Source organism: Dromaius novaehollandiae, chromosome 10 (genome assembly GCF_036370855.1).
Source record: "Dromaius novaehollandiae isolate bDroNov1 chromosome 10, bDroNov1.hap1, whole genome shotgun sequence".
NCBI classification, from domain to species: Eukaryota; Metazoa; Chordata; class Aves; order Casuariiformes; family Dromaiidae; genus Dromaius; species Dromaius novaehollandiae.
Window position 1 is genome coordinate 26997010 of NC_088107.1, and position 20495 is coordinate 27017504.

Genomic DNA, 20495 nt, shown 5'->3' on the forward strand with positions numbered 1-20495 from the left:
GCCTCACAAGCTCAGCCAGCAGCCAGGAGTCTGTCTCTGGCCTAGGAGGCACTCAGGCTGCTGTGACCTCACAAGCACAGCCAGCAGCCAGGAGCCTGCCACTGGCCTAGAAGGTACTGAGGCTGCTGTGACCTCACAAGCACAGCCAGCAGCCAGGAGCCTCCCACTGGCCTGGGAGGCACTCAGGCTTCTGTGACGTCACAAGCACAGCCAGCTGCCAGGAGCCTGCCACTGGACTCGGAGGCACTAAGCCTGCTGTGACTTCACAAGCACAGCCAGCAGCCAGGAGCCTGCCACTGGACTTGGAGGCACTCAGCCTGCTGTGACCTCACAAGCACAGCCAGCTGCCATGAGCCTGCCACTGGCCGAGGAGGCAATCAGGCTGCTGTGACCTCACAAGCACAGCCAGCAGCCAGGAGCTTGCCACTGGCCTAGGAGGCACACAGCCTGCTGTGACCTCACAAGCACAGCCAGCAGGTGGGGCTACACACTAAAGTATGAGGTACTGAGGCTGCTGGGAGCTCAGAAGCACAGCCAGCAGCCAGCAGCCTGCCACTGGCCTAGGAGGCACTGAGGCTGCTGTGACGTCACAAGCACAGCCAGCAGCCATGAGCCTGCCACTGGCCTAGGAAGCACTGAGGCTGCTGTGACCTGACAAGCACAACGAGCAGCCATGAGCCTGCCACTGGCCTAGGAGGCACTCAGGCTGCTGTGACCTCTCAAGCACAGCCAGCAGCCAGGAGCCTGCCACTGGCCTAGGAGGCACTGAGGCTGCTGTGACCTCACAAGCACAAACAACAGGAGGCGCTGCACACTAACGTAAGAGGCAATGAGGCTGCTGTGACCTCCCAAGCACAGGCAGCAGCCAGGAGCCTGCCACTGGCCTAGGAGGAACGGAGGATTGTGTGACGTCACAAACACAGCCAGCTGCCAGGAGCCTGCCACTGGCCAAAGAGGTAATCAGGCTGCTGTGACCTCACAAGCACAGCCAGCAGCCAGGAGCCTGCCACTGGCCTCGGAGGAACTCAGGCTGCTGTGACCTCACAAGTAGAGGCAGCAGGTTGGGCTGCACAGTAACGTCTGAGGCACTGAGGCTGCTGTGACCTCACAAGCACAGCCAGCAGCCATGAGCCTGCCACTGGCCTAGGAGGCTCAGAGTTTGCTGTGAGCACTCAAACTCAGCGAGCAGCCAAGAGCCTGCCACTGCCCTAGGAGGCACTGAGGGTTCTGTGACCTCACAAGCACAGCCAGCTGCCATGATTCTGCCACTGGCCTCGGAGGAACTCAGGCTGCTGTGACCTCACAAGCACAGCCAGCAGCCAGGAGCCTCCCACTGGCCTAGGAGGTACTGAGGCTGCTGTGACTTCCCAAGCACAGCCAGCAGCCAGGAGCCTGCCACTGGCCTAGGAGGAACTGAGGCTGCTGTGACTTCACAAGCACAGCCAGCACCCAGGAGCCTGTCACTGGACTGGGAGGCACTCAGCCTGCTGTGACCTCAGAAGCACAGCCAGCAGCCATGAGCCTGCCACTGTCCTATGAGTCACTGATGCTGCAGTGACCTCCCAAGCACAGCCAGCAGCCATGAGCCTCCCACTGGCCTAGGAGGCACTGAGGCTGCTGTGACCTCACAAGCACAGCCAGCAGCCAGGAGCCGGCCCCAGGCCTAGGAAGCACACAGCCTGCTGTGGCCTCCCAAGCAGGGCCAGCAGGGGGTGCTGCTCATTACCCAGTGGGCACTGATGCTGCTTTGACCTCACAAGCACAGCCAGCAGCCAGGAGCCTGCCACTGGCTTAGGAGGCACTCAGCCTGCTGTGACCTCACAAGTACAGGCAACAGCCATGAGCCTGCCGCTGGCCTAGGAGGCACTGAGGCTGCTGTGACCTCACTAGCTCAGCATGCAGGTGGTTCTGCACACTAACGTATGAGGCACTGAGGCTGCTGTGCCCTCACAAGCTCAGCCAGCAGGGGCGGCTGCACACTAACCTATGAGGCACTGAGGCTGCTGTGACCTCACAAGCACAGCCAGCAGCCAGGAGCCTATCACTGGCCTAGGAGGCACTCAGCCTGCTGTGACCTCACAAGCACAGCCAGCAGCCAGGAGCCTGCCACTGGCCTAGGAGGCAGGGAAGCTGCTGTGACCTCACAAGCACAGCCAGCAGGGCTGGCTGCACACTAACGTATGAGGCACTGAGCGTGCTGTCATGTCACACACACATCCAGCAGGCATGAGCATGCCACTGGCCTAGAAGGCACTGAGGCTGCTGTGACCTCACGAGCACAGCCAGTAGGTGGCGCTGCACACTAACGGTTGAGGCACTGAGGCTGCTGTGACCTCACAAGCACAGCCAGCAGCCAGGAGCCTGCCACTGGTCTAGGAGGCACTCAGGCTGCTGTGACCTCACAAGCACAGCCAACAGCCAGTAACCTCCCACTGGCCTAGGAGACACTGAGGCTGCTGTGACCTCACAAGCACAGCCAGCAGCCAGGAGCCTGCCTCTGGCCTATTAGGCACTCAGGCTGCTGTGACCTCACAAGCACAGCCAGCAGCCATGAGCCTGCCACTGGCCTAGGAGGCACGGAGGCTGCTGTGACCACTCAAGCTCAGCCAGCAGCCAGGAGCCTCCCATTGGCCTAGGAGGCACGGAGGATTCTGTGACATCACAAGCACAGCCAGCAGCCAGGAGCCTGCCACTGGCCTAAGAGGCACTCAGGCTGCTGTGGCCTCACAAGCACAGCCAGCAGCCAGGAGCCTGACACTGGCCTTTGAGGAGCTGAGGCTGCTGTGACCTCACAAGCACAGCCAGCAGGTGGGGCTGCACACTAAAGTATGAGGCACCGAGGCTGCTGTGGCCTCACAAGCTCAGCCAGCAGCCAGGAGTCTGTCTCTGGCCTAGGAGGCACTCAGGCTGCTGTGACCTCACAAGCACAGCCAGCAGCCAGGAGCCTGCCACTGGCCTAGAAGGTACTGAGGCTGCTGTGACCTCACAAGCACAGCCAGCAGCCAGGAGCCTCCCACTGGCCTGGGAGGCACTCAGGCTTCTGTGACGTCACAAGCACAGCCAGCTGCCAGGAGCCTGCCACTGGACTCGGAGGCACTAAGCCTGCTGTGACTTCACAAGCACAGCCAGCAGCCAGGAGCCTGCCACTGGCCTTGGAGGCACTCAGCCTGCTGTGACCTCACAAGCACAGCCAGCTGCCATGAGCCTGCCACTGGCCGAGGAGGCAATCAGGCTGCTGTGACCTCACAAGCACAGCCAGCAGCCAGGAGCTTGCCACTGGCCTAGGAGGCACACAGCCTGCTGTGACCTCACAAGCACAGCCAGCAGGTGGGGCTACACACTAAAGTATGAGGTACTGAAGCTGCTGGGAGCTCAGAAGCACAGCCAGCAGCCAGCAGCCTGCCACTGGCCTAGGAGGCACTGAGGCTGCTGTGACCTCCCAAGCACAGCCAGCAGCCATGAGCCTGCCACTGGCCTAGGAAGCACTGAGGCTGCTGTGACCTGACAAGCACAACGAGCAGCCATGAGCCTGCCACTGGCCTAGGAGGCACTCAGGCTGCTGTGACCTCTCAAGCACAGCCAGCAGCCAGGAGCCTGCCACTGGCCTAGGAGGCACTGAGGCTGCTGTGACCTCACAAGCACAAACAACAGGAGGCGCTGCACACTAACGTAAGAGGCAATGAGGCTGCTGTGACCTCCCAAGCACAGGCAGCAGCCAGGAGCCTGCCACTGGCCTAGGAGGAACGGAGGATTGTGTGACGTCACAAACACAGCCAGCTGCCAGGAGCCTGCCACTGGCCAAAGAGGTAATCAGGCTGCTGTGACCTCACAAGCACAGCCAGCAGCCAGGAGCCTGCCACTGGCCTCGGAGGAACTCAGGCTGCTGTGACCTCACAAGTAGAGGCAGCAGGTTGGGCTGCACAGTAACGTCTGAGGCACTGAGGCTGCTGTGACCTCACAAGCACAGCCAGCAGCCATGAGCCTGCCACTGGCCTAGGAGGCTCAGAGTTTGCTGTGAGCACTCAAACTCAGCGAGCAGCCAAGAGCCTGCCACTGCCCTAGGAGGCACTGAGGGTTCTGTGACCTCACAAGCACAGCCAGCTGCCATGATTCTGCCACTGGCCTCGGAGGAACTCAGGCTGCTGTGACCTCACAAGCACAGCCAGCAGCCAGGAGCCTCCCACTGGCCTAGGAGGTACTGAGGCTGCTGTGACTTCCCAAGCACAGCCAGCAGCCAGGAGCCTGCCACTGGCCTAGGAGGAACTGAGGCTGCTGTGACTTCACAAGCACAGCCAGCACCCAGGAGCCTGTCACTGGACTGGGAGGCACTCAGCCTGCTGTGACCTCAGAAGCACAGCCAGCAGCCATGAGCCTGCCACTGTCCTATGAGTCACTGATGCTGCAGTGACCTCCCAAGCACAGCCAGCAGCCATGAGCCTCCCACTGGCCTAGGAGGCACTGAGGCTGCTGTGACCTCACAAGCACAGCCAGCAGCCAGGAGCCGGCCCCAGGCCTAGGAAGCACACAGCCTGCTGTGGCCTCCCAAGCAGGGCCAGCAGGGGGTGCTGCTCATTACCCAGTGGGCACTGATGCTGCTTTGACCTCACAAGCACAGCCAGCAGCCAGGAGCCTGCCACTGGCTTAGGAGGCACTCAGCCTGCTGTGACCTCACAAGTACAGGCAACAGCCATGAGCCTGCCGCTGGCCTAGGAGGCACTGAGGCTGCTGTGACCTCACTAGCTCAGCATGCAGGTGGTTCTGCACACTAACGTATGAGGCACTGAGGCTGCTGTGCCCTCACAAGCTCAGCCAGCAGGGGCGGCTGCACACTAACCTATGAGGCACTGAGGCTGCTGTGACCTCACAAGCACAGCCAGCAGCCAGGAGCCTATCACTGGCCTAGGAGGCACTCAGCCTGCTGTGACCTCACAAGCACAGCCAGCAGCCAGGAGCCTGCCACTGGCCTAGGAGGCAGGGAAGCTGCTGTGACCTCACAAGCACAGCCAGCAGGGCTGGCTGCACACTAACGTATGAGGCACTGAGCGTGCTGTCATGTCACACACACATCCAGCAGGCATGAGCATGCCACTGGCCTAGAAGGCACTGAGGCTGCTGTGACCTCACGAGCACAGCCAGTAGGTGGCGCTGCACACTAACGGTTGAGGCACTGAGGCTGCTGTGACCTCACAAGCACAGCCAGCAGCCAGGAGCCTGCCACTGGTCTAGGAGGCACTCAGGCTGCTGTGACCTCACAAGCACAGCCAACAGCCAGTAACCTCCCACTGGCCTAGGAGACACTGAGGCTGCTGTGACCTCACAAGCACAGCCAGCAGCCAGGAGCCTGCCTCTGGCCTATTAGGCACTCAGGCTGCTGTGACCTCACAAGCACAGCCAGCAGCCATGAGCCTGCCACTGGCCTAGGAGGCACGGAGGCTGCTGTGACCACTCAAGCTCAGCCAGCAGCCAGGAGCCTCCCATTGGCCTAGGAGGCACGGAGGATTCTGTGACATCACAAGCACAGCCAGCAGCCAGGAGCCTGCCACTGGCCTAAGAGGCACTCAGGCTGCTGTGGCCTCACAAGCACAGCCAGCAGCCAGGAGCCTGACACTGGCCTTTGAGGAGCTGAGGCTGCTGTGACCTCACAAGCACAGCCAGCAGGTGGGGCTGCACACTAAAGTATGAGGCACCGAGGCTGCTGTGGCCTCACAAGCTCAGCCAGCAGCCAGGAGTCTGTCTCTGGCCTAGGAGGCACTCAGGCTGCTGTGACCTCACAAGCACAGCCAGCAGCCAGGAGCCTGCCACTGGCCTAGAAGGTACTGAGGCTGCTGTGACCTCACAAGCACAGCCAGCAGCCAGGAGCCTCCCACTGGCCTGGGAGGCACTCAGGCTTCTGTGACGTCACAAGCACAGCCAGCTGCCAGGAGCCTGCCACTGGACTCGGAGGCACTAAGCCTGCTGTGACTTCACAAGCACAGCCAGCAGCCAGGAGCCTGCCACTGGACTTGGAGGCACTCAGCCTGCTGTGACCTCACAAGCACAGCCAGCTGCCATGAGCCTGCCACTGGCCGAGGAGGCAATCAGGCTGCTGTGACCTCACAAGCACAGCCAGCAGCCAGGAGCTTGCCACTGGCCTAGGAGGCACACAGCCTGCTGTGACCTCACAAGCACAGCCAGCAGGTGGGGCTACACACTAAAGTATGAGGTACTGAAGCTGCTGGGAGCTCAGAAGCACAGCCAGCAGCCAGCAGCCTGCCACTGGCCTAGGAGGCACTGAGGCTGCTGTGACCTCCCAAGCACAGCCAGCAGCCATGAGCCTGCCACTGGCCTAGGAAGCACTGAGGCTGCTGTGACCTGACAAGCACAACGAGCAGCCATGAGCCTGCCACTGGCCTAGGAGGCACTCAGGCTGCTGTGACCTCTCAAGCACAGCCAGCAGCCAGGAGCCTGCCACTGGCCTAGGAGGCACTGAGGCTGCTGTGACCTCACAAGCACAAACAACAGGAGGCGCTGCACACTAACGTAAGAGGCAATGAGGCTGCTGTGACCTCCCAAGCACAGGCAGCAGCCAGGAGCCTGCCACTGGCCTAGGAGGAACGGAGGATTGTGTGACGTCACAAACACAGCCAGCTGCCAGGAGCCTGCCACTGGCCAAAGAGGTAATCAGGCTGCTGTGACCTCACAAGCACAGCCAGCAGCCAGGAGCCTGCCACTGGCCTCGGAGGAACTCAGGCTGCTGTGACCTCACAAGTAGAGGCAGCAGGTTGGGCTGCACAGTAACGTCTGAGGCACTGAGGCTGCTGTGACCTCACAAGCACAGCCAGCAGCCATGAGCCTGCCACTGGCCTAGGAGGCTCAGAGTTTGCTGTGAGCACTCAAACTCAGCGAGCAGCCAAGAGCCTGCCACTGCCCTAGGAGGCACTGAGGGTTCTGTGACCTCACAAGCACAGCCAGCTGCCATGATTCTGCCACTGGCCTCGGAGGAACTCAGGCTGCTGTGACCTCACAAGCACAGCCAGCAGCCAGGAGCCTGTCACTGGCCTAGGAGGTACTGAGGCTGCTGTGACTTCCCAAGCACAGCCAGCAGCCAGGAGCCTGCCACTGGCCTAGGAGGAACTGAGGCTGCTGTGACTTCACAAGCACAGCCAGCACCCAGGAGCCTGTCACTGGACTGGGAGGCACTCAGCCTGCTGTGACCTCAGAAGCACAGCCAGCAGCCATGAGCCTGCCACTGTCCTATGAGTCACTGATGCTGCAGTGACCTCCCAAGCACAGCCAGCAGCCATGAGCCTCCCACTGGCCTAGGAGGCACTGAGGCTGCTGTGACCTCACAAGCACAGCCAGCAGCCAGGAGCCGGCCCCAGGCCTAGGAAGCACACAGCCTGCTGTGGCCTCCCAAGCAGGGCCAGCAGGGGGTGCTGCTCATTACCCAGTGGGCACTGATGCTGCTTTGACCTCACAAGCACAGCCAGCAGCCAGGAGCCTGCCACTGGCTTAGGAGGCACTCAGCCTGCTGTGACCTCACAAGTACAGGCAACAGCCATGAGCCTGCCGCTGGCCTAGGAGGCACTGAGGCTGCTGTGACCTCACTAGCTCAGCATGCAGGTGGTTCTGCACACTAACGTATGAGGCACTGAGGCTGCTGTGCCCTCACAAGCTCAGCCAGCAGGGGCGGCTGCACACTAACCTATGAGGCACTGAGGCTGCTGTGACCTCACAAGCACAGCCAGCAGCCAGGAGCCTATCACTGGCCTAGGAGGCACTCAGCCTGCTGTGACCTCACAAGCACAGCCAGCAGCCAGGAGCCTGCCACTGGCCTAGGAGGCAGGGAAGCTGCTGTGACCTCACAAGCACAGCCAGCAGGGCTGGCTGCACACTAACGTATGAGGCACTGAGCGTGCTGTCATGTCACACACACATCCAGCAGGCATGAGCATGCCACTGGCCTAGAAGGCACTGAGGCTGCTGTGACCTCACGAACACAGCCAGTAGGTGGCGCTGCACACTAACGGTTGAGGCACTGAGGCTGCTGTGACCTCACAAGCACAGCCAGCAGCCAGGAGCCTGCCACTGGTCTAGGAGGCACTCAGGCTGCTGTGACCTCACAAGCACAGCCAGCAGCCAGGAGCCTGCCACTGGCCAAAGAGGCACTGAGGCTGCTGTGACCTCACAAGCACAGCCAGCAGCCAGGAGCCTCCCAGTGGCCTAGGAGGCACTCAGGCTGCTGTGACCTCACAAGCACAGACAGCAGCCAGGAGCCTGCCACTGGCCTAGGAGGCACTGAGGCTGCTGTGATCTCACAAGCACAGCCAGCAGCCAGGAGCCCGTCGCTGGCCTGGGAGGCACTGAGGCTGCGGTGACCTCACAAGCACAGTCAGCAGCCAGGAGCCTGTCGCTGGCCTAGGAGACACTGAGGCTGCTGTGAACTCACAAGCACAGCCAACAGGCAGGAGCCTGCCACTGGCCTCGGAGGCACTGAGGCTGCTGTGACCTCACAAGCACAGCCAGCAGCCATGAGCCTGCCACTGGCCTAGGAGGCACTGAGGTTGCTGTGACCACTCAAGCACAGCCAGCAGCCAAGAGCCTCCAACTGGCCTAGGAGGCACTGAGGCTGCTGTGACCTCACAAGCACAGCCAGCTGCCAGAGCCTGCCACTGGCCTAGGAGGCACCGAGGCTGCTGTGACCTCAGAAGCACAGGCAGCAGCCATGAGCCTGCCACTGGCCTAAGACGCACTCAGGCCGCTGTGACTTCCCAAGCACAGCCAACAGCCATGAGCCTGCCACTGGGCTGGGAGGCAATCAGGTTGCTCTGACTTCACAAGCACAGCCAACAGCCAGGAGCCTGCCACTGGCCTAGGAGGCACTGAGGCTGCTGTGACCTCACAAGTAGACCCAGCAGCCATGTGCCTGCCCTGGCCTAGGAGGCACTGAGGCTGCTGTGACCTCACAAGCACAGCCAGCAGGGGGCGCTGCTCATTACCCAGGGGCAACTCATGCTGCTGTGACCTGCCAAGCACAGCCAGCATCCATGAGCCTGAAACTGGCCTAGCAGGCACTGAGGCTGCTGTCACCTCACAAGCACAGCTGTTAGCCAGGAGCCTGCCACTGGCCTAGGAGGCACTCAGCCTGCTGTCACCTGACAAGCACAGCCAACAGTCATGAGCCTTCCACTAGCCTAGGAGGCACTAAGACTGCTGTGACCTCACAAGCACAGCCAGCAGCCATGAGCCTGTCGCGGGCCTCGGAGACACTGAGGCTGCTGTGACCTCAGAAGCACAGCCACGAGCCAGTTGCCTGCCACTGGCCTAGGAGGCACTGAGGCTGCTGTGACCGCACAAGCACAGACAGCAACCAGGAGCCTGCCACTGGACTAAGAGGCACCGAGGCTACTGTGACCTCACAAGCACAGCCAGCAGCCAGGAGCCTGCCACTGGCCTCGGAGGAACTCAGGCTGCTGTGACCTCACAAGCACAGCCAGCAGCCAGGAGCCTGCCACTGGCCTAGGTGGCACGGAGGATTCTGTGACGTCAAAAGCACAGCCAGCAGACAGGAGCCTGCCACTGTCCTATGAGTCACTGAGGCTGCTGTGGCCTCCCAAGCACAGCCAGCAGCCATGAGCCTGCGACTGGCCTAGGAGGCACTGAGGCTGCTGTGACCTCCCAAGCACAGCCAGCAGCCATGAGCCTGCCACTGGCCTAGGAGGCACGGAGGATTCTGTGACCTCACAAGCACAGCCAGCTGCCAGGAGCCTGCCACTGGCCTAAGAGGCACTCAGGCCTCTGTGACTTCACAAGCACAGCCAGCAGCCATGATCCTGCCACTGGCCTAGGAGGCACTCAGCCTGCTGTAACCTCACAAGCACAGCCAGCAGGGCTGGCTGCACACTAACATATGAGGCACTGAGTCTGCTGTGATGTCACAAACACAGCCAGCAGCCATGAGCCTGCCACTGGCCTAAAGGCACTGCGGCTGCTGTGACCACTCAAGCACAGCCAGTAGTTGGCGGTGCACACTAACGTTTGAGGCACTGAGGCTGCTGTGACCTCAGAAGCACAGCCAGCAGCCAGGAGCCTGCCACTGGCCAATGAGGCACTGAGACTGCTGTCACCTCAAAAGCACAGCCAGCAGCCAGGAGCCTGCCACTGGCCTCGGAGGCACTCAGCCTGCTGTGACCTCACAAGCACAGCCAGCAGCCAGGAGCCTGCCACTGGCCTAGGAGGCACTGAGGCTGCTGTGACCACACAAGCACAGCCAGCAGCCATGAGCCTGCCACTGGCTTAAGAGGCACGGAAGCTGCTGTGACCTCAGAAACACAACCAGCAGCCAGAAGCCTGCCACTGGCCTAGGAGGCACTGAGGCTGCTGTGACATCACAAGCACAGCCAACAGGGTGCGCTGCACACTAACATAAGAGGCACTCAGGCTGCTGTGACCTCACAAGCACAGCCAGCAGCCATGAGCCTGCCACTGGCCTAGGAGGCACTGAGTTTGCTGTGACCTCTCAAGCTCAGCCAGCAGCCAGGAGCCTCCCACTGGCCTAGGAGGCACGGAGGACTCTGTGACGTCACAAGCACAGCCAGCTGCCAGGAGCCTGCCACTGGCCTAGGAGGCACTGAGGCTGCTGTGGCCTCCCAAGCACAGCCAGCAGCCATGAGCCTGCGACTGACCTAGGAGGCACTGAGGCTGCTGTGACCTCACAAGCACAGCCAGGAGCCAGGAGCATGCCACTGGCCTAGGAGGCACTGAGGCTGCTGTGACCTCCCAAGCACAGCCAGCAGCCAGGAGCCTGCGACTGACCTAGGAGGCACTGAGGCTGCTGTGACCTCACAAGAACAGCCAGCAGCCATGAGCCTGCCACTGGCCTCGGAGGCAATCATGCTGCTGTGATGTCACAAGCTCAGCCAGCAGCCAGGAGCCTGCCACTGGCCTAGGAGGCACTCAGGCTGCTGTGGCCTCACAAGCACAGCCAGCAGCCATGAGCCTGCCACTGGCCTTGGAGGAGCTGAGGCTGCTGTGACCTCACAAGCACAGCCAGCAGGTGGGGCTGCACACTAAAGTATGAGGCACTGAGGCTGCTGTGACCACACAAGAACAGCCAGCAGCCAGGAGCCTGCCACTGGCCTCGGATGCACTGAGGCTGCTCTGACCTCACAAGCACAGCCAGCAGGTGGGGCTGCACACTAACGTATGAGGCACGGAGGCTGCTGTGGCCTCACAAGCACAGCCAGCAGCCAGGAGCCTGCCACTGGACTGGGAGGCACTCAGGCTGCTGTGACCTCACAAGCACAGCCAGCAGCCAGGAGCCTGCCACTGGCCAAGGAGGCAATCAGGCTGCTGTGACCTCCCAAGCACAGCCAGCAGCCAGGAACTTGCCACTGGTCTAGGAGACAGTTAGGCTGCTGTGACCTCCCAAGCAGAGCCAGCAGCCAGGAGCCTGCCACTGGCCTAGGAGACAGTTAGGCTGCTGTGACCTCCCAAGCACAGCCAGCAGCCATGAGCCTGCCACTGGCCTAGGAGGCACGGAGGCTGCTGTGATCTCACAAGCACAGCCAGCAGCCATGAGCCTGCCACTGGCCTAGGAGGCACTGAGGCTGCTGTGATCTCACAAGCACAGCCAGCAGCCATGAGCCTGCCACTGGCCTAGGAGGCACTGAGGCTGCTGTGACCTCACAAGCACAGCCAACAGGGGGCGCTGCACACTAAAGTATGAGGCACTGAGCCTGCTGATACCTCCCAAGCACAGCCAGCAGCCATGAGCCTGCCACTGGCCTAGGAGGCACTGAGGCTGCTGTGACCTCACAAGCACAGCCAGCAGCCAGGAGCCTGGCACCGGCCTAGGAGGCACTGAGGCTGCTGTGGCCTCACAAGCACAGCCAGCAGCCATGAGCCTGCCACTGGCCTTGGAGGAGCTGAGGCTGCTGTGACCTCACAAGCAGAGCCAGCAGGTGGGGCTGCACACTAAAGTATGAGGCACTGAGGCTGCTGTGACCTCCCAAGCACAGCCAGCAGCCAGGAGCCTGCCACTGGCCTAGGAGGCACTGAGGCTGCTGTGACCTCCCAAGCACAGCCAACAGCCATGAGCCTGCCACTGGCCTAGGAGGCACGGAGGATTCTGTGACGTCAAAAGCACAGCCAGCTGCCAGGAGCCTGCCACTGGACTCGGAGGCACTCAGCCTGCTGTGACCTCACAAGCACAGCCAGCAGCCAGGAGCCTGCCACGGGCCTAGGAGACACTGAGGCTGCTGTGACCTCACAAGCACAGCCAGCAGCCAGGAGCCTGCCTCTGGCCTAGTAGGCACTCAGGCTGCTGTGACCTCCCAAGCACAGCCAGCAGCCAGGAGCCTGCCTCTGGCCTAGGAGGCACTCAGCCTGCTGTGACCTCCCAAGCACAGCCAACAGCCATGAGCCTGGCACTGGCCTAGGAGGCACTGAGGCAGCTGTGACCTCACAAGCACAGCCAGCAGGTGGGGCTGCACACTAAGCTATGAGGCACGGAGGATTCTGTGACGTCACAAGCACAGCCAGCAGCCAGGAGCCTGCCACTGGCCTAGAAGGTACTGAGGCTGCTGTGACCTCCCAAGCACAGCCAACAGCCATGAGCCTGCCACTGCCCTAGGAGGCACGCAGGTTGCTGTGACCTCACAAGCACAGCCAGCAGCCAGGAGCCTGCCACTGGCCTCAGAGGCCCTGAGGCTGCTGTGACCTCCCAAGCACAGCCAGCAGCCAGGAGACTGCCACTGGCCTAGGAGGCACTCAGGCTGCTGTGACCTCACAAGCACAGCCAACAGCCAGGAGCCTCCCACTGGCCTGGGAGGCACTCAGGCTTCTGTGACGTCACAAGCACAGCAAGCTGCCAGGAGCCTGCCACTGGACTCAGAGGCACTCAGCCTGCTGTGACTTCACAAGCACAGCCAGCAGCCAGGAGCCTGCCACTGGACTGGGAGGCAGTCAGCCTGCTGTGACCTCACAAGCACAGCCAGCAGCCATGAGCCTGCCACTGGCTGAGGAGGCAATCAGGCTGCTGTGACCTCACAAGTAGACCCAGCAGCCATGAGCCTGCCACTGGCCTAGGAGGCACTCAGGCTGCTGTGAACTCACAAGCACAGCCAGCAGGGGGCGCTGCTCATTACCCAGGGGGCATTGATGCCGCTGTGACCTGTCAAGCACAGCCAGCAGCCATGAGCCTTCCACTGGCCTAGGAGGCACTGAGGCTGCTGTGACCTCACAAGCACAGCCAACAGCCAGGAGCCTGCCACTGGCCTAGGAGGCACGGAGGATTCTGTGACGTCACAAGCACAGCCAGCTGCCAGGAGCCTGCCACTGGACTCGGAGGCACTCAGCCTGCTGTGACCTCACAAGCACAGCCAACAGGGGGCGCTGCACACTATCGTATGAGGCAATGAGCCTGCTGATACCTCCCAAGCACAGCCAGCAGCCATGAGCCTGCCACTGGCCTAGGAGGCACTCAGGCTGCTGTGACGTCACAAGCACAGCCAGCAGCCAGGAGCCTGGCACCGGCCTAGGAGGCACTGAGGCTGCTGTGGCCTCACAAGCACAGCCAGCAGCCATGAGCCTGCCACTGGCCTTGGAGGAGCTGAGGCTGCTGTGACCTCACAAGCAGAGCCAGCAGGTGGGGCTGCACACTAAAGTATGAGGCACTGAGGCTGCTGTGACCTCCCAAGCACAGCCAGCAGCCAGGAGCCTGCCACTGGCCTAGGAGGCACTGAGGCTGCTGTGACCTCCCAAGCACAGCCAACAGCCATGAGCCTGCCACTGGCCTAGGAGGCACGGAGGATTCTGTGACGTCAAAAGCACAGCCAGCTGCCAGGAGCCTGCCACTGGACTCGGAGGCACTCAGCCTGCTGTGACCTCACAAGCACAGCCAGCAGCCAGGAGCCTGCCACTGGCCTAGGAGACACTGAGGCTGCTGATACCTCACAAGCACAGCCAGCAGCCAGGAGCCTGCCTCTGGCCTAGTAGGCACTCAGGCTGCTGTGACCTCCCAAGCACAGCCAGCAGCCAGGAGCCTGCCTCTGGCCTAGGAGGCACTCAGCCTGCTGTGACCTCCCAAGCACAGCCAACAGCCATGAGCCTGGCACTGGCCTAGGAGGCACTGAGGCAGCTGTGACCTCACAAGCACAGCCAGCAGGTGGGGCTGCACACTAAGCTATGAGGCACGGAGGATTCTGTGACGTCACAAGCACAGCCAGCAGCCAGGAGCCTGCCACTGGCCTAGAAGGTACTGAGGCTGCTGTGACCTCCCAAGCACAGCCAACAGCCATGAGCCTGCCACTGCCCTAGGAGGCACGCAGGCTGCTGTGACCTCACAAGCACAGCCAGCAGCCAGGAGCCTGCCACTGGCCTCAGAGGCCCTGAGGCTGCTGTGACCTCCCAAGCACAGCCAGCAGCCAGGAGACTGCCACTGGCCTAGGAGGCACTCAGGCTGCTGTGACCTCACAAGCACAGCCAACAGCCAGGAGCCTCCCACTGGCCTGGGAGGCACTCAGGCTTCTGTGACGTCACAAGCACAGCAAGCTGCCAGGAGCCTGCCACTGGACTCAGAGGCACTCAGCCTGCTGTGACTTCACAAGCACAGCCAGCAGCCAGGAGCCTGCCACTGGACTGGGAGGCAGTCAGCCTGCTGTGACCTCACAAGCACAGCCAGCAGCCATGAGCCTGCCACTGGCTGAGGAGGCAATCAGGCTGCTGTGACCTCACAAGTAGACCCAGCAGCCATGAGCCTGCCACTGGCCTAGGAGGCACTCAGGCTGCTGTGAACTCACAAGCACAGCCAGCAGGGGGCGCTGCTCATTACCCAGGGGGCATTGATGCCGCTGTGACCTGTCAAGCACAGCCAGCAGCCATGAGCCTTCCACTGGCCTAGGAGGCACTGAGGCTGCTGTGACCTCACAAGCACAGCCAACAGCCAGGAGCCTGCCACTGGCCTAGGAGGCACGGAGGATTCTGTGACGTCACAAGCACAGCCAGCTGCCAGGAGCCTGCCACTGGACTCGGAGGCACTCAGCCTGCTGTGACCTCACAAGCACAGCCAGCAGCCAGGAGCCTGTCACTGGCCTCGGAGGCACTCAGGCTGCTGTGACCTCACAAGCACAGCCAGCAGCCATGAGCCTGCCACTGGCCTAGGAGGCACGGAGGCTGCTGTGACCACTCAAGCTCAGCCAGCAGCCAGGAGCCTCCCATTGGCCTAGGAGGCACGGAGGATTCTGTGACATCACAAGCACAGCCAGCAGCCAGGAGCCTGCCACTGGCCTAAGAGGCACTCAGGCTGCTGTGGCCTCCCAAGCACAGCCAGCAGCCAGGAACTTGCCACTGGTCTAGGAGACAGTTAGGCTGCTGTGACCTCCCAAGCAGAGCCAGCAGCCAGGAGCTTGCCACTGGCCTAGGAGACAGTTAGGCTGCTGTGACCTGACAAGCACAACGAGCAGCCATGAGCCTGCCACTGGCCTAGGAGGCACTCAGGCTGCTGTGACCTCTCAAGCACAGCCAGCAGCCAGGAGCCTGCCACTGGCCTAGGAGGCACTGAGGCTGCTGTGACCTCACAAGCACAAACAACAGGAGGCGCTGCACACTAACGTAAGAGGCAATGAGGCTGCTGTGACCTCCCAAGCACAGGCAGCAGCCAGGAGCCTGCCACTGGCCTAGGAGGAACGGAGGATTGTGTGACGTCACAAACACAGCCAGCTGCCAGGAGCCTGCCACTGGCCAAAGAGGTAATCAGGCTGCTGTGACCTCACAAGCACAACCAGCAGCCAGGAGCCTGCCACTGGCCTCGGAGGAACTCAGGCTGCTGTGACCTCACAAGTAGAGGCAGCAGGTTGGGCTGCACAGTAACGTCTGAGGCACTGAGGCTGCTGTGACCTCACAAGCACAGCCAGCAGCCATGAGCCTGCCACTGGCCTAGGAGGCTCAGAGTTTGCTGTGAGCACTCAAACTCAGCGAGCAGCCAAGAGCCTGCCACTGCCCTAGGAGGCACTGAGGGTTCTGTGACCTCACAAGCACAGCCAGCTGCCATGATTCTGCCACTGGCCTCGGAGGAACTCAGGCTGCTGTGACCTCACAAGCACAGCCAGCAGCCAGGAGCCTCCCACTGGCCTAGGAGGTACTGAGGCTGCTGTGACTTCCCAAGCACAGCCAGCAGCCAGGAGCCTGCCACTGGCCTAGGAGGAACTGAGGCTGCTGTGACTTCACAAGCACAGCCAGCACCCAGGAGCCTGTCACTGGACTGGGAGGCACTCAGCCTGCTGTGACCTCAGAAGCACAGCCAGCAGCCATGAGCCTGCCACTGTCCTATGAGTCACTGATGCTGCAGTGACCTCCCAAGCACAGCCAGCAGCCATGAGCCTCCCACTGGCCTAGGAGGCACTGAGGCTGCTGTGACCTCACAAGCACAGCCAGCAGCCAGGAGCCGGCCCCAGGCCTAGGAAGCACACAGCCTGCTGTGGCCTCCCAAGCAGGGCCAGCAGGGGGTGCTGCTCATTACCCAGTGGGCACTGATGCTGCTTTGACCTCACAAGCACAGCCAGCAGCCAGGAGCCTGCCACTGGCTTAGGAGGCACTCAGCCTGCTGTGACCTCACAAGTACAGGCAACAGCCATGAGCCTGCCGCTGGCCTAGGAGGCACTGAGGCTGCTGTGACCTCACTAGCTCAGCATGCAGGTGGTTCTGCACACTAACGTATGAGGCACTGAGGCTGCTGTGCCCTCACAAGCTCAGCCAGCAGGGGCGGCTGCACACTAACCTATGAGGCACTGAGGCTGCTGTGACCTCACAAGCACAGCCAGCAGCCAGGAGCCTATCACTGGCCTAGGAGGCACTCAGCCTGCTGTGACCTCACAAGCACAGCCAGCAGCCAGGAGCCTGCCACTGGCCTAGGAGGCAGGGAAGCTGCTGTGACCTCACAAGCACAGCCAGCAGGGCTGGCTGCACACTAACGTATGAGGCACTGAGCGTGCTGTCATGTCACACACACATCCAGCAGGCATGAGCATGCCACTGGCCTAGAAGGCACTGAGGCTGCTGTGACCTCACGAGCACAGCCAGTAGGTGGCGCTGCACACTAACGGTTGAGGCACTGAGGCTGCTGTGACCTCACAAGCACAGCCAGCAGCCAGGAGCCTGCCACTGGTCTAGGAGGCACTCAGGCTGCTGTGACCTCACAAGCACAGCCAACAGCCAGTAACCTCCCACTGGCCTAGGAGACACTGAGGCTGCTGTGACCTCACAAGCACAGCCAGCAGCCAGGAGCCTGCCTCTGGCCTATTAGGCACTCAGGCTGCTGTGACCTCACAAGCACAGCCAGCAGCCATGAGCCTGCCACTGGCCTAGGAGGCACGGAGGCTGCTGTGACCACTCAAGCTCAGCCAGCAGCCAGGAGCCTCCCATTGGCCTAGGAGGCACGGAGGATTCTGTGACATCACAAGCACAGCCAGCAGCCAGGAGCCTGCCACTGGCCTAAGAGGCACTCAGGCTGCTGTGGCCTCACAAGCACAGCCAGCAGCCAGGAGCCTGACACTGGCCTTTGAGGAGCTGAGGCTGCTGTGACCTCACAAGCACAGCCAGCAGGTGGGGCTGCACACTAAAGTATGAGGCACCGAGGCTGCTGTGGCCTCACAAGCTCAGCCAGCAGCCAGGAGTCTGTCTCTGGCCTAGGAGGCACTCAGGCTGCTGTGACCTCACAAGCACAGCCAGCAGCCAGGAGCCTGCCACTGGCCTAGAAGGTACTGAGGCTGCTGTGACCTCACAAGCACAGCCAGCAGCCAGGAGCCTGCCACTGGCCTGGGAGGCACTCAGGCTTCTGTGACGTCACAAGCACAGCCAGCTGCCAGGAGCCTGCCACTGGACTCGGAGGCACTAAGCCTGCTGTGACTTCACAAGCACAGCCAGCAGCCAGGAGCCTGCCACTGGACTTGGAGGCACTCAGCCTGCTGTGACCTCACAAGCACAGCCAGCTGCCATGAGCCTGCCACTGGCCGAGGAGGCAATCAGGCTGCTGTGACCTCACAAGCACAGCCAGCAGCCAGGAGCTTGCCACTGGCCTAGGAGGCACACAGCCTGCTGTGACCTCACAAGCACAGCCAGCAGGTGGGGCTACACACTAAAGTATGAGGTACTGAAGCTGCTGGGAGCTCAGAAGCACAGCCAGCAGCCAGCAGCCTGCCACTGGCCTAGGAGGCACTGAGGCTGCTGTGACCTCCCAAGCACAGCCAGCAGCCATGAGCCTGCCACTGGCCTAGGAAGCACTGAGGCTGCTGTGACCTGACAAGCACAACGAGCAGCCATGAGCCTGCCACTGGCCTAGGAGGCACTCAGGCTGCTGTGACCTCTCAAGCACAGCCAGCAGCCAGGAGCCTGCCACTGGCCTAGGAGGCACTGAGGCTGCTGTGACCTCACAAGCACAAACAACAGGAGGCGCTGCACACTAACGTAAGAGGCAATGAGGCTGCTGTGACCTCCCAAGCACAGGCAGCAGCCAGGAGCCTGCCACTGGCCTAGGAGGAACGGAGGATTGTGTGACGTCACAAACACAGCCAGCTGCCAGGAGCCTGCCACTGGCCAAAGAGGTAATCAGGCTGCTGTGACCTCACAAGCACAGCCAGCAGCCAGGAGCCTGCCACTGGCCTCGGAGGAACTCAGGCTGCTGTGACCTCACAAGTAGAGGCAGCAGGTTGGGCTGCACAGTAACGTCTGAGGCACTGAGGCTGCTGTGACCTCACAAGCACAGCCAGCAGCCATGAGCCTGCCACTGGCCTAGGAGGCTCAGAGTTTGCTGTGAGCACTCAAACTCAGCGAGCAGCCAAGAGCCTGCCACTGCCCTAGGAGGCACTGAGGGTTCTGTGACCTCACAAGCACAGCCAGCTGCCATGATTCTGCCACTGGCCTCGGAGGAACTCAGGCTGCTGTGACCTCACAAGCACAGCCAGCAGCCAGGAGCCTGTCACTGGCCTAGGAGGTACTGAGGCTGCTGTGACTTCCCAAGCACAGCCAGCAGCCAGGAGCCTGCCACTGGCCTAGGAGGAACTGAGGCTGCTGTGACTTCACAAGCACAGCCAGCACCCAGGAGCCTGTCACTGGACTGGGAGGCACTCAGCCTGCTGTGACCTCAGAAGCACAGCCAGCAGCCATGAGCCTGCCACTGTCCTATGAGTCACTGATGCTGCAGTGACCTCCCAAGCACAGCCAGCAGCCATGAGCCTCCCACTGGCCTAGGAGGCACTGAGGCTGCTGTGACCTCACAAGCACAGCCAGCAGCCAGGAGCCGGCCCCAGGCCTAGGAAGCACACAGCCTGCTGTGGCCTCCCAAGCAGGGCCAGCAGGGGGTGCTGCTCATTACCCAGTGGGCACTGATGCTGCTTTGACCTCACAAGCACAGCCAGCAGCCAGGAGCCTGCCACTGGCTTAGGAGGCACTCAGCCTGCTGTGACCTCACAAGTACAGGCAACAGCCATGAGCCTGCCGCTGGCCTAGGAGGCACTGAGGCTGCTGTGACCTCACTAGCTCAGCATGCAGGTGGTTCTGCACACTAACGTATGAGGCACTGAGGCTGCTGTGCCCTCACAAGCTCAGCCAGCAGGGGCGGCTGCACACTAACCTATGAGGCACTGAGGCTGCTGTGACCTCACAAGCACAGCCAGCAGCCAGGAGCCTATCACTGGCCTAGGAGGCACTCAGCCTGCTGTGACCTCACAAGCACAGCCAGCAGCCAGGAGCCTGCCACTGGCCTAGGAGGCAGGGAAGCTGCTGTGACCTCACAAGCACAGCCAGCAGGGCTGGCTGCACACTAACGTATGAGGCACTGAGCGTGCTGTCATGTCACACACACATCCAGCAGGCATGAGCATGCCACTGGCCTAGAAGGCACTGAGGCTGCTGTGACCTCACGAGCACAGCCAGTAGGTGGCGCTGCACACTAACGGTTGAGGCACTGAGGCTGCTGTGACCTCACAAGCACAGCCAGCAGCCAGGAGCCTGCCACTGGTCTAGGAGGCACTCAGGCTGCTGTGACCTCACAAGCACAGCCAGCAGCCAGGAGCCTGCCACTGGCCAAAGAGGCACTGAGGCTGCTGTGACCTCACAAGCACAGCCAGCAGCCAGGAGCCTCCCAGTGGCCTAGGAGGCACTCAGGCTGCTGTGACCTCACAAGCACAGACAGCAGCCAGGAGCCTGCCACTGGCCTAGGAGGCACTGAGGCTGCTGTGATCTCACAAGCACAGCCAGCAGCCAGGAGCCCGTCGCTGGCCTGGGAGGCACTGAGGCTGCGGTGACCTCACAAGCACAGTCAGCAGCCAGGAGCCTGTCGCTGGCCTAGGAGACACTGAGGCTGCTGTGAACTCACAAGCACAGCCAACAGGCAGGAGCCTGCCACTGGCCTCGGAGGCACTGAGGCTGCTGTGACCTCACAAGCACAGCCAGCAGCCATGAGCCTGCCACTGGCCTAGGAGGCACTGAGGTTGCTGTGACCACTCAAGCACAGCCAGCAG